This window comes from Syngnathus scovelli, unplaced genomic scaffold (assembly GCF_024217435.2).
Source record: "Syngnathus scovelli strain Florida unplaced genomic scaffold, RoL_Ssco_1.2 HiC_scaffold_85, whole genome shotgun sequence".
Classification (NCBI taxonomy): Eukaryota; Metazoa; Chordata; class Actinopteri; order Syngnathiformes; family Syngnathidae; genus Syngnathus; species Syngnathus scovelli.
The window spans coordinates 67501-80000 of NW_026061669.1; positions in this window are offsets into that span (position 1 = coordinate 67501).

Consider the following 12500-nt stretch of genomic DNA (forward strand, 5'->3'; position numbering starts at 1 on the left):
TTTGAGAAATCGGTTTCGCGGTCGACCGGCGCGGCCGGCGGACGCCCACGTGGCGTGCCGCAAGTCGGATCGCGCGCTCGGCCTCCGTGGATGGCCTCTGGGTGAGGTTGAGCCGGGGCGTCTCGGTTTCGCTGCCGTACGGTTCGCGCTAGGCCTGCGCGGGCGGCGCGGGGCGCGCGCTCGCGCGGCGGCCTAGCGCTGGAGTGCGACCCGCAAGTGGGGAGGAACCGTCCACCCAACGCCGGCGGTAGCCGGGGCCGGTGGGGGCCCTACCAAGGCGGGTCATGGGCGCATGTCGGTCAGGTTATAAGAGTGTTTTTTTCGCTCCGGGCTAGAGCCGGGTGAGGTCGTCTCGAACCACGTGCCTGAAGGCCGCCTCGCGCCGGATTCGGCCCCGCTCATTCGTCGGAGTGACCGCCCGACGCGGGCATCGCTAGATTAGCCGTGGCCCCGATCCTTCCCCATCGACAGCCTTTCGCCCCCTTCGCTCCGGCCTCTGAGGCGGCCGGTACCCCTTTCTTGGATGAGACAGAACCCTTGACGGGCCGTTCGCAGATTTTTGCCCGGCCTGTGTTTAAGGAGGCGGCCGGTACCTCCCTCCTTGGATGACCAACAACCCTTGACGGGCCATTCGCAGATTTTTGCCCGGCCTGTGTTTAAGGAGGCGGCCGGTACCTCCCTCCTTGGATGACCTTCTACCCTTGACGGGCCATTCGCAGATTTTTGCCCGGCCTGTGTTTAAGGAGGCGGCCGGTACCTCCCTCCTTGGATGACCTTCTACCCTTGACGGGCCATTCGCAGATTTTTGCCCGGCCTGTGTTTAAGGAGGCGGCCGGTACCTCCCTCCTTGGATGACCCACTACCCTTGACGGGCCCATTCGCAGATTTTTGCCCGGCCTGTGTTTAGGGAGGCGACCGGTCCTCCGTAGCTTGATCGGATTTCCCTTCCGGCCTGTGTTTAAGGAGGCGGCCGGTCCTCCGTAGCTTGATCGGATTTCCCTTCCAGCCTGTGTTTAAGGAGGCGGCTGGTCCTCCCCGGTCGGTTGCCAAGCGACCGGGACCCGCAAGTGGGCAGGAACCGTCCACCCAACGCCGGCGAGCCGGGGCCGGTGGGGGCCCTACCAAGGCGGGTCTAACTTCAGGCGGTGCAAACGGGGGAGGGGGGTAAGGACGGCTGCCGGGAGCAGACAGCCGTCCCCGGGAGGGGGTAGTAGCTTCGCGGCGGCCGCCGGGAGCAGACGGCCGTCCGCGGATTCTGCCAATGCCTGTAGGACTTTGAATATTTCACAGCCGTGCTGTGGCACTTAGAAAATTTTTCAGAGATGTGGCACTTAGAAAGTTTTTCAGAGATGTGGCACTTAGAAAGTTTTTCAGAGATGTGGCACTTAGAAAGTTTTTCAGAGATGTGGCACTTTGAACATTTTTGAGAGATGTGGCACTTTGAAAATTTTTGAGAAATGTGGCACTTTGAAAATTTTTGAGAAATGTGGCACTTTGAAAATTTTTGAGAAATGTGGCACTTAGAAAATTTTCTCTCTCTCTCTGGAAGTGCCGTGCCTTCTTCAGTTCTGCTATCCGAGCAGGGGACGCTTGCTGGCGGCCGTTACCAGCGCTCGGACCAGGCCCAATTGATTTGCATGGAAAACAATTGCGTCCCCCATGCTCGTTCTGACTATATTTTGCGAAAGGGGGGTAAAGTGATGAGTACACTAAGTGGGGGGACCAACCCATGTACTCTAGAAAAAGTACATGGGTTGACAAAAGACCAGTTCGTACTGCACCCCTGGTACCCAAACCCCTGGTACCTTTAGGCACTTAGAAAAATTTCGCCCAAATTTGGAGGTCGCTCCAGGGGAAGAGGCCGAATTTTCGCCTATTACGGCCGACCGCGGGAACCAGCCGAGGCGGACGCTTTTCGGCGCAAGAGCCGTTGGCACTTAGAAAATATTCGCTAAACTTCAAAGGACCTCCAGGGGAAGAGGCCGAATTGTCACTTTTTCTGGCCGACATCGGGAACCAGCCGAGTCGGACTCTTTACGGCGGAGCAGCCGTTGGCACTTAGAAAATATTCGCCAAACTCGGCCGGACTTCCAGGGGAAGAGGCCGAATTGTCACTTGTTCTGCCCGACATCGGGAACCAGCCGAGTCGGACACTTTAAGGCGGAGCAGCCGTTGGCACTTAGAAAATATTCGCCAAACTTGAACGGACCTCCAGGGGAAGAGGCCGAATTTTCACCTGTTCTGGCCGACATCGGGAACCAGCCGAGTCGGACGCTTTTCGGCGCAAGAGCCGTTGGAACTTAGAAAATATTCGCTAAACTTCAAAGGACCTCCAGGGGAAGAGGCCGAATTGTCACTTGTTCTGGCCGACATCGGGAACCAGCCGAGTCGGACTCTTTACGGCGGAGCAGCCGTTGGCACTTAGAAAATATTCGCCAAACTCGGCCGGACTTCCAGGGGAAGAGGCCGAATTGTCACTTGTTCTGCCCGACATCGGGAACCAGCCGAGTCGGACACTTTAAGGCGGAGCAGCCGTTGGCACTTAGAAAATATTCGCCAAACTTGAACGGACCTCCAGGGGAAGAGGCCGAATTTTCACCTGTTCTGGCCGACATCGGGAACCAGCCGAGTCGGACGCTTTAAGGCGGAGCAGCCGTTGGCACTTAGAAAATATTCGTTAAACTTGAAAGGACTTCCAGGGGAAGAGGCCGAATTGTCACTTGTTCTGGCCGACATCGGGAACCAGCCGAGTCGGACGCTTTAAGGCGGAGCAGCCGTCGGCACTTAGAAAATATTCGTTAAACTTGAAAAGACCTCCAGGGGAAGAGGCCGAATTGTCACTTGTTCTGGCCGACATCGGGAACCAGACGAGTCGGGCCCTTTAAGGCTGAGCAGCCCTTGGCACTTAGGAAATATTTGCCTTAACTCGGCCGGACTTCCAGGGGAAGAGGCCGGATTTTCACTTGTTCTGGCCAACATCGGGAACCAGCCGAGTCGGACACTTAAAGGCTGAGCAGCCGTTGGCACTTAGGAAATATTTGCCTTAACTCGGCCGGACTTCCAGGGGAAGAGGCCGGATTTTCACTTGTTCTGGCCGACATCGGGAACCAGCCGAGTCGGACACTTTAAGGCTGAGCAGCCGTTGGCACTTAGGAAATATTTGCCTTAACTCGGCCGGACTTCCAGGGGAAGAGGCCGATTTTTCACTTGTTCTGGCCGACCGGGGGAACCAGCCGAGTCGGACACTTTACGGCGGAGCAGCCGTTGGCACTTAGGAAATATTCGCCAAAATGTTCCGGACCTCCAGGGGAAGAGGCCAAATTTTCACTTGTTCTGGCCGACCGGGTGAACCGGCCGAGGCGGACACTTTACGGCGGAGCAGCCGTTGGCACTTAGGAAATATTCGCCAAAATGTTCCGGACCTCCAGGGGAAGAGGCCAAATTTTCACTTGTTCTGGCCGACCGGGTGAACCGGCCGAGGCGGACACTTTACGGCGGAGCAGCCGTTGGCACTTAGGAAATATTCGCCAAAATGTTCCGGACCTCCAGGGGAAGAGGCCGAATTTTCACTTGTTCTGGCCGACCGGGGGAACCAGCCGAGGCGGACACTTTACGGCGGAGCAGCCGTTGGCACTTAGGAAATATTCGCCAAAATGTTCCGGACCTCCAGGGGAAGAGGCCGAATTTTCGCTCGTTCGGGCCGACCGGGAGAACCAGCCGAGGCGGACACTTTACGGCGGTTGAGCCGTTGGCACTTAGAAATTATTCAGACTTCCATCAAACACACATCGGCCTTTTGCCGTCACTGCCCGGGATGGGCACCGTGGTAGCTCGGACAGTTCGCGTGACAGCTTCCGCTGGCACTTAGACAATTTTTAAAATGAAAATAAACAGTTCTGCACATACGTGCCGACTATATTTTGCGAAATGGGGGTAAAGTGATGAGTACACTAAGTGGGGGGACCAAGTACATAAAGCCCACCCCTGGTACCTCAGAGAGGCCGAATTGACACATTTTGTGTCCGACCGCGGGAACCAGCCGAGGCGGACGCTTTTCGGCGCAAGAGCCGTTGGCACTTAGAAAATATTCGTTAATCTTGAACGGACCTCCAGGGGAAGAGGCCGAATTTTCACTTGTTCTGGCCGACATCGGGAACCAGCCGAGGCGGACGCTTTTCGGCGCAAGAGCCGTTGGCACTTAGAAAATATTCGTTAATCGTGAACGGACCTCCAGGGGAAGAGGCCGAATTTTCACTTGTTCTGGCCGACATCGGGAACCAGCCGAGGCGGACGCCTTTCGGCGCAAGAGCCGTTGGCACTTAGAAAATATTCGTTAATCTTGAACGGACCTCCAGGGGAAGAGGCCGAATTTTCACTTGTTCTGGCCGACATCGGGAACCAGCCGAAGCGGACGCTTTACGGCGGAGCAGCCGTTGGCACTTAGAAAATATTCGTTAATCTTGAACGGACCTCCAGGGGAAGAGGCCGAATTTTCACTTGTTCTGGCCGACATCGGGAACCAGCCGAGTCGGACGCTTTTCGGCGCAAGAGCCGTTGGCACTTAGAAAATATTCGTTAATCTTGAACGGACCTCCAGGGGAAGAGGCCGAATTTTCACTTGTTCTGGCCGACATCGGGAACCAGCCGAGTCGGACTCTTTACGGCGGAACAGCCGTTGGCACTTAGGAAATATTCGCCGAACTCGGCCGGACTTCCAGGGGAAGAGGCCGAATTTTCACTTGTTCTGGCCGACATCGGGAACCAGCCGAGGCGGACGCTTTTCGGCGCAAGAGCCGTTGGCACTTAGAAAATATTCGTTAATCTTGAACGGACCTCCAGGGGAAGAGGCCGAATTTTCGCTCGTTCGGGCCGACCGGAGGAACCAGCCGGGTCGGACACGTTACGGCGCAACAGCCGTTGGCACTTTGAAAATATTCGCCAAAATGTTCCGGACCTCCAGGGGAAGAGGCCGTATTTTCGCTCGTTCGGGCCGACCGGAGGAACCGGCCGGGTCGGACACGTTACGGCGCAACAGCCGTTAGCACTTAGAAATTATTCGTTAAACTTGAACGGACCTCCAGGGTTAAGAGGCCGAATTTTCGCTCGTTCGGGCCGACCGGAGGAACCAGCCGGGTCGGACACTTTACGGCCCAACAGCCGTTGGCACTTTGAAAATATTCGCCAAAGTCGTCCGGACCTCCAGGGGAAGAGGCCGAATTTTCGCTCGTTCGGGCCGACCGGAGGAACCAGCCGGGTCGGACACTTTACGGCGGAACGGCCGTTGGCACTTTGAAAATATTCGCCAAAATGTTCCGGACCTCCAGGGGAAGAGGCCGAATTTTCGCTCGTTCGGGCCGACCGGAGGAACCGGCCGGGTCGGACACGTTACGGCGCAACAGCCGTTGGCACTTTGAAAATATTCGCCAAAATGTTCCGGACCTCCAGGGGAAGAGGCCGAATTTTCGCTCGTTCGGGCCGACCGGAGGAACCAGCCGGGTCGGACACTTTACGGCCCAACAGCCGTTGGCACTTTGAAAATATTCGCCAAAGTCGTCCGGACCTCCAGGGGAAGAGGCCGAATTTTCGCTCGTTCAGGCCGACCGGAGGAACCAGCCGGGTCGGACACGTTACGGCGCAACAGCCGTTCGCACTTAGAAAATATTCGCCAAAGTCGTCCGGACCTCCAGGGGAAGAGGCCGAATTTTCGCTCGTTCGGGCCGACCGGAGGAACCAGCCGGGTCGGACACGTTACGGCGGAACAGCCGTTGGCACTTTGAAAATATTCGCCAAAATGTTCCGGACCTCCAGGGGAAGAGGCCGAATTTTCGCTCGTTCGGGCCGACCGGGAGAACCAGCCGAGGCGGACACTTTACGGCGGTTGAGCCGTTGGCACTTAGAAATTATTCAGACTTCCATCAAACACACATCGGCCTTTTGCCGTCACTGCCCGGGATGGGCACCGTGGTAGCTCGGACAGTTCGTGTGACAGCTTCCGCTGGCACTTAGAAAATTTTTAAAATGAAAATAAACAGTTCTGCACATACGTGCCGACTATATTTTGCGAAAGGGGGGTAAAGTGATGAGTACACTAACTGGGGGGACCAAGTACATAAAGCCTACCCCTGGTACCTCAGAGAGGCCGAATTTTCGAATTCTGAGGCCGAGCTGGGGAACCAGACGAGGCGGACACTTTTCCGAGCGAGAGCCGATGGCACTTAGAAAATTTTCGGCTAAGTCGGCAGGACTTCCAGAGCGAGAGGCCGAATATTCGTCATCTGTGGCCGACCGGGGAACCAGCGAAGGCGGATAGGCGGTCACGGAGGTCCCGCCGGCTGGTCCGCGGGCCAATTTGGGTCCCGTAATTTAGCGGTCGCGGTCCGGAATCCACGCCGAGCGGGGAACCAGCGGAGGCGGATAGGCGGTCACGGAGGTCCCGCCGGCTGGTCCGCGGGCCAATTGGGGTCCCGTAAGTTAGCGGTCGCGGCCCGGAATTCGCGCCGGCCGGGGAACCAGCGCAGGCGGATAGGCGGTCACGGAGGTCCCGCCGGCTGGTCCGCGGGCCAATCGGGGTCCCGTAAGTTAGCGGTCGCGGCCCGGAATTCGCGCCGGCCGGGGAACCAGCGCAGGCGGATAGGCGGTCACGGAGGTCCCGCCGGCTGGTCCGCGGGCCAATCGGGGTCCCGTAAGTTAGCGGTCGCGGCCCGGAATTCGCGCCGGCCGGGGAACCAGCGCAGGCGGATAGGCGGTCACGGAGGTCCCGCCGGCTGGTCCGCGGGCCAATCGGGGTCCCGTAAGTTAGCGGTCGCGGCCCGGAATTCGCGCCGGCCGGGGAACCAGCGCAGGCGGATAGGCGGTCACGGAGGTCCCGCCGGCTGGTCCGCGGGCCAATCGGGGTCCCGTAAGTTAGCGGTCGCGGCCCGGAATTCGCGCCGGCCGGGGAACCAGCGCAGGCGGATAGGCGGTCACGGAGGTCCCGCCGGCTGGTCCGCGGGCCAATCGGGGTCCCGTAAGTTAGCGGTCGCGGCCCGGAATTCGCGCCGGCCGGGGAACCAGCGCAGGCGGATAGGCGGTCACGGAGGTCCCGCCGGCTGGTCCGCGGGCCAATCGGGGTCCCGTAAGTTAGCGGTCGCGGCCCGGAATCCGCGCCGGCCCGCAGCCACCGCCAGGCGGATAGGCTGTCACGGAGGTCCCGCCGGCCGGTCCGCGGGGGGAACTGCGCCCTCTGGCGGACACGCCATTGTAAATGAATGGGGTTTGGCACTTAGTGCATTTTTCGCCGAAGCCGACGAGCGCTCCGGGCGAGGAGGCCGGATTCTCGCCATCCGTGGCCGGCCGGGGAACCGGCCAAGGCGGATAGGCGGTCACGGGGGTCCCGCCGGCTGGTCCGCGGGCCAATTGGGGTCCCGTAAGTTAGCGGTCGCGGCCCGGAATCCGCGCCGGCCAGCAGCCACCGGGAGGCGGATAGGCTGTCACGGAGGTCCCGCCGGCTGGTCCGCGGGCCATTTAGGGTCCCGCGAGTGAGCGGTCGCGGTCCGGAATCCAGGCCGGCCAGGAGGCACCGCCAGGCGGATAGGCGGTCACGGAGGTCCCGCCAGCTGGTCCGCGGGCCATTTATGGTCCCGTAAGTTAGCGGTCGCGGCCCGGAATGCACGCCGGCCAGGAGGCACCGCCAGGCGGGTAGGCTGTCACGGAGGTCCCGCCGGCCGGTCCGCGGGCCAATTACCTCCAGCCGAGCGGATATGAACTTTATTAGCACCTTCTACGAGATGGCGGAGCCTTATTCGACAACCAGCACCTCGGCTTAGCATTTTCCACGGCCCGCTGATCTTCCAGAAGACGTCCAGCCGGTTTCCTCCTCACATTTTAAGCCGGCCGAGGCTTCCGGCACCCCGGCTAAGCTTTCTCCACGGCCCGCTGAGCTTCCAGGGGACCTCCGGCCGGTTCTCCCGGTGCCTCGCGCCTCGCTTTGTGAGCCGGCCGAGGCTTCCAGCACCTCGGCTGAGCGTTTCCCACGGCCCGCTGAGCTTCCAGGGGACCTCCAGCCGGTTCTCCCGGTGCCTCGCGCCTCGCTTTGTGAGCCGGCCGAGGCTTCCAGCACCTCGGCTGAGCGTTTCCCACGGCCCGCTGAGCTTCCAGGGTACCTCCAGCCGGTTCTCCCGGTGCCTCGCGCCTCGCTTTGAGAGCCGGCCGAGGCTTCCAGCACCTCGGCTGAGCGTTTTCGGCGGCCCGTTGCTCTCCCGGAGGTCGCAACGGGGAGTTACCTCCCTCTCGCGGACACGGCGAGTAAATACACCGCCTCTCGCACTTGGCGCACACTCACTCGCATTGCTACGCCTCCCGTGGCACTTTAAGCGGCCGAACGGCGGGAGTAACTACGACTCTCTTAAGGTAGGCTCACTTGACTATTTATTCATGTATTTATTTATTTTTGACGGTTCGCGGAGGCGATGACGCTCCGCGCGGGTAAACGGCGGGAGTAACTGTGACTCTCTTAAGGTAGGCTCACTTGACATCTATTTATTTATGTATTTATTTATTTTTGACGGTTCGCGGAGGCGATGACGCTCCGCGCGGGTAAACGGCGGGAGTAACTGTGACTCTCTTAAGGTAGGCTCACTTGACATCTATTTATTTATGTATTTATTTATTTTTGACGGTTCGCGGAGGCGATGACGCTCCGCGCGGGTAAACGGCGGGAGTAACTGTGACTCTCTTAAGGTAGGCTCACTTGACATCTATTTATTTATGTATTTATTTATTTTTGACGGTTCGCGGAGGCGATGACGCTCCGCGCGGGTAAACGGCGGGAGTAACTGTGACTCTCTTAAGGTAGGCTCACTTGACATCTATTTATTTATGTATTTATTTATTTTTGACGGTTCGCGGAGGCGATGACGCTCCGCGCGGGTAAACGGCGGGAGTAACTGTGACTCTCTTAAGGTAGGCTCACTTGACATCTATTTATTTATGTATTTATTTATTTTTGACGGTTCGCGGAGGCGATGACGCTCCGCGCGGGTAAACGGCGGGAGTAACTGTGACTCTCTTAAGGTAGGCTCACTTGACATCTATTTATTTATGTATTTATTTATTTTTGACGGTTCGCGGAGGCGATGACGCTCCGCGCGGGTAAACGGCGGGAGTAACTGTGACTCTCTTAAGGTAGGCTCACTTGACATCTATTTATTTATGTATTTATTTATTTTTGACGGTTCGCGGAGGCGATGACGCTCCGCGCGGGTAAACGGCGGGAGTAACTGTGACTCTCTTAAGGTAGGCTCACTTGACATTTATTTATTTATGAATTTATTTATTTTTGACGGTTCGCGGAGGCGATGACGCTCCGCGCGGGTAAACGGCGGGAGTAACTGTGACTCTCTTAAGGTAGCCTGACTCGACGTCTTTTTCAACGGTGGCTGGAGGACCCGGGCGGTTCTCGGGGGTGCGTCGCTCCTCACTTTTGACGCCCGAGGAGGCTCCCGGCACCTCGGCTACGCGTTTTCGGCGGCCCGCTGAGCTTCCAGAAGACCTCCAGCCGGTTCTCCCGGTGCTTTCCTCCTCACGTTTTAAGCCGGCCGAGGCTCCCGGCACCCCGGCCAAGCGTTTCCCACGGCCCGCTGAGCTTCCAGGGGACCTCCGGCCGGTTCTCCGCGCGCTTTCCTCCTCACTTTTAAGCCGGCCGAGGCTTCCGGCACCCCGGCCAAGCGTTTCCCACGTCCCGCTGAGCTTCCAGGGGACCTCCGGCCGGTTCTCCGCGCGCTTTCCTCCTCACATTTTAAGCCGGCCGAGGCTCCAGGCACCCCGGCTAAGCTTTCTCCACGGCCCGCTGAGCTTCCAGGGGACCTCCGGCCGGTTCTCCGCGCGCTTTCCTCCTCACTTTTAAGCCGGCCGAGGCTTCCGGCACCCCGGCCAAGCCTTTCCCACGGCCCGCTGAGCTTCCAGGGGACATCCAGCCGGTTCTCCGCGCGCCCCCCTCCTAACTCGACGCCCGAGGAGGCTCCAGGCACCCCGGCCGAGCCTTTTCGGCGGCCCGCTGATCTCCCGGAGGTCGCAACGGGGAATTGCCTCCCTCTCGCGGACACGGCGCGTAAATGCACCGCCTCTCGCACTTTGCGCACACTCACTCGCATCGCTACGCCTCCCGTGGCACTTTAAGCGACCGGGACCACCGCGAGCGCGGGCGATGACTAAGAGGCTCCCCGGCCGGCCTCGCGGAGCTCCGACGCTCCCCCGCGGGACTTCCGGCGGCCGGCCGGAGCCTCGGCACGGCTGCCGCACTCCCTAATAACACCCCGCGGACCCCCGCGAGCCGAACGCTCGCTGCCGCGGGCGACCCGTGCCAAGGCGGACGCGTGACGGCGCGGGAGCCCTCGGCACTATATCACGGTCACGTATGTAGTCAAATCGTGTAAAATCACCGTTAGTTTATTCATAATATAGGTAATAATTAAATAAATATTAACATCGCGTATATCATTAATAAACACATGTATGTATTTATTTAATAATTAAATAAATATTAACATCGCGTATAATCATGCGCAATACTTCGTGGCCGACCGGGGAACCGGCGAAGGCGGACGCATCGCGGCGCGAGAGCCGTTGGCACTTTGGAAAAATAAATAAATAAATAAATAAATAAATAATAATTCGCCGACCGGGCTCCGGGGGGAGAGGCCGATTTTTGGCCGTTCGTGGCCGACCGGGGAACCGGCGAAGGCGGACGCATCGCGGCGCGAGAGCCGTTGGCACTTTGGAAAAATAAATAAATAAATAAATAAATAATTCGCCGACCGGGCTCCGGGGCAAGAGGCCGAATTTTCGCTCGTTCGGGCCGACCGGGGAACCGGCGAAGGCGGACGCAGCGCGGCGCGAGAGCCGTTGGCACTTTGAAAAAAAAAAAAAAAAAAAAAATTCGCCCACCGGGCTCCGGGGGAAGAGGCCGGCTTTTCGCCGTTCGCGGCCGACCGGGGAACCGGCGAAAGCGGACGCGCTCTCTAACGAGCCCCGCCGGCCGGAGGAAGTGCGCCCTCTGGCGGACACGCCGTTGTAAATGAATGGGGTTTGGCACTTAGTGCATTTTTCGCCCAAGTCGAAGCGCGCTCCGGGCGAGGAGGCCGGATTCTCGCCACCCGTGGCCGGCCGGGGAACCGGCCAAGGCGGACGCGCTCTCTAACGAGCCCCGCCGGCCGGAGGAAGTGCGCCCTCTGGCGGACACGCCGTTGTAAATGAATGGGGTTTGGCACTTGGTGCATTTTTCGCCCAAGTCGAAGCGCGCTCCGGGCGAGGAGGCCGGATTCTCGCCACCCGTGGCCGGCCGGGGAACCGGCGAAGGCGGATAGGCTTTCACGGAGGATCCGCCGGCTGGTCCGCGGGCCGATTAGGGTCCCGCGAGTGAGCGGTGGCGGTCCGGAATCCAGGCCGGCCAGGAGGCACCGCCAGGCGGATAGGCTTTCACGGAGGAGCCGCCGGCTGGTCCGCGGGCCGTTTAGGGTCCCGCGAGTGAGCGGTGGCGGTCCGGAATCCAGGCCGGCCAGGAGGCACCGCCAGGCGGATAGGCTTTCACGGAGGACCCGCCGGCTGGTCCGCGGGCCGTTTAGGGTCCCGCGAGTGAGCGGTCGCGGTCCGGAATCCAGGCCGGCCAGGAGGCACCGCCAGGCGGATAGGCTTTCACGGAGGACCCGCCGGCTGGTCCGCGGGCCGTTTAGGCTCCCGTAAGTTAGCGGTCGCGGTCCGGAATACAGGCCGTCCAGGAGGCACTGCCAGGCGGATACACTCTCTAACGAGCCCCGCCGGCTGGTCCGCCGGGGGAAGTGCGCCCTCTGGCGGACACGCCGTTGTAAATGAATGGGGTTTGGCACTTAGTGCATTTTTCGACCAGCGGCAACGCAGGCTGACGGGCGGCCGCTTCCACGGGCCGGTACTACTCTACGGAGGCGCTAGCCGCCTCCGGTGGGGGCCGTGTGATCTCGCTGGATGCCCGAGGACCTTCCGCGAGGCCCGGCCGCAGCTTTTACGCGCGCCCGGTCCTATTACCTGGTGGAAGCTGGAGGCCGGGGCTCCGCAGCTCGCCGCCCGGGGACCTTCCGCGAGGCCCGGCCGCAGCTTTTACGCACCACCGCTGCTATTCTCTGGCTCCGGCTTCGTCCCGGAGGGTGCTTGGGGAACGGCGGCGCACACCGCGAACGGCCGGTGGCGGTCGGCTGGTGGCGGTCGGCTGGTGGCTGTCGGCTGGTGGCGGTCGGGGGTGGCGCTTGGGGATGGCGCTTGGGGATGGTGGCTGTCGGCTGGTGGCGGTCGGCTGGTGGCGGTCGGCTGGTGGCGGTCGGCTGGTGGCGGTCGGGGGTGGCGCTTGGGGATGGCGCTTGGGGATGGTGGCTGTCGGCTGGTGGCGGTCGGCTGGTGGCGGTCGGGGGGTGGCGGTCGGGGATGGCGCTTGGGGATGGTGGCTGTCGCCTTGTGGCGGTCGGCTGGTGGCGGTCGCCTTGTGGCGGTCGCCT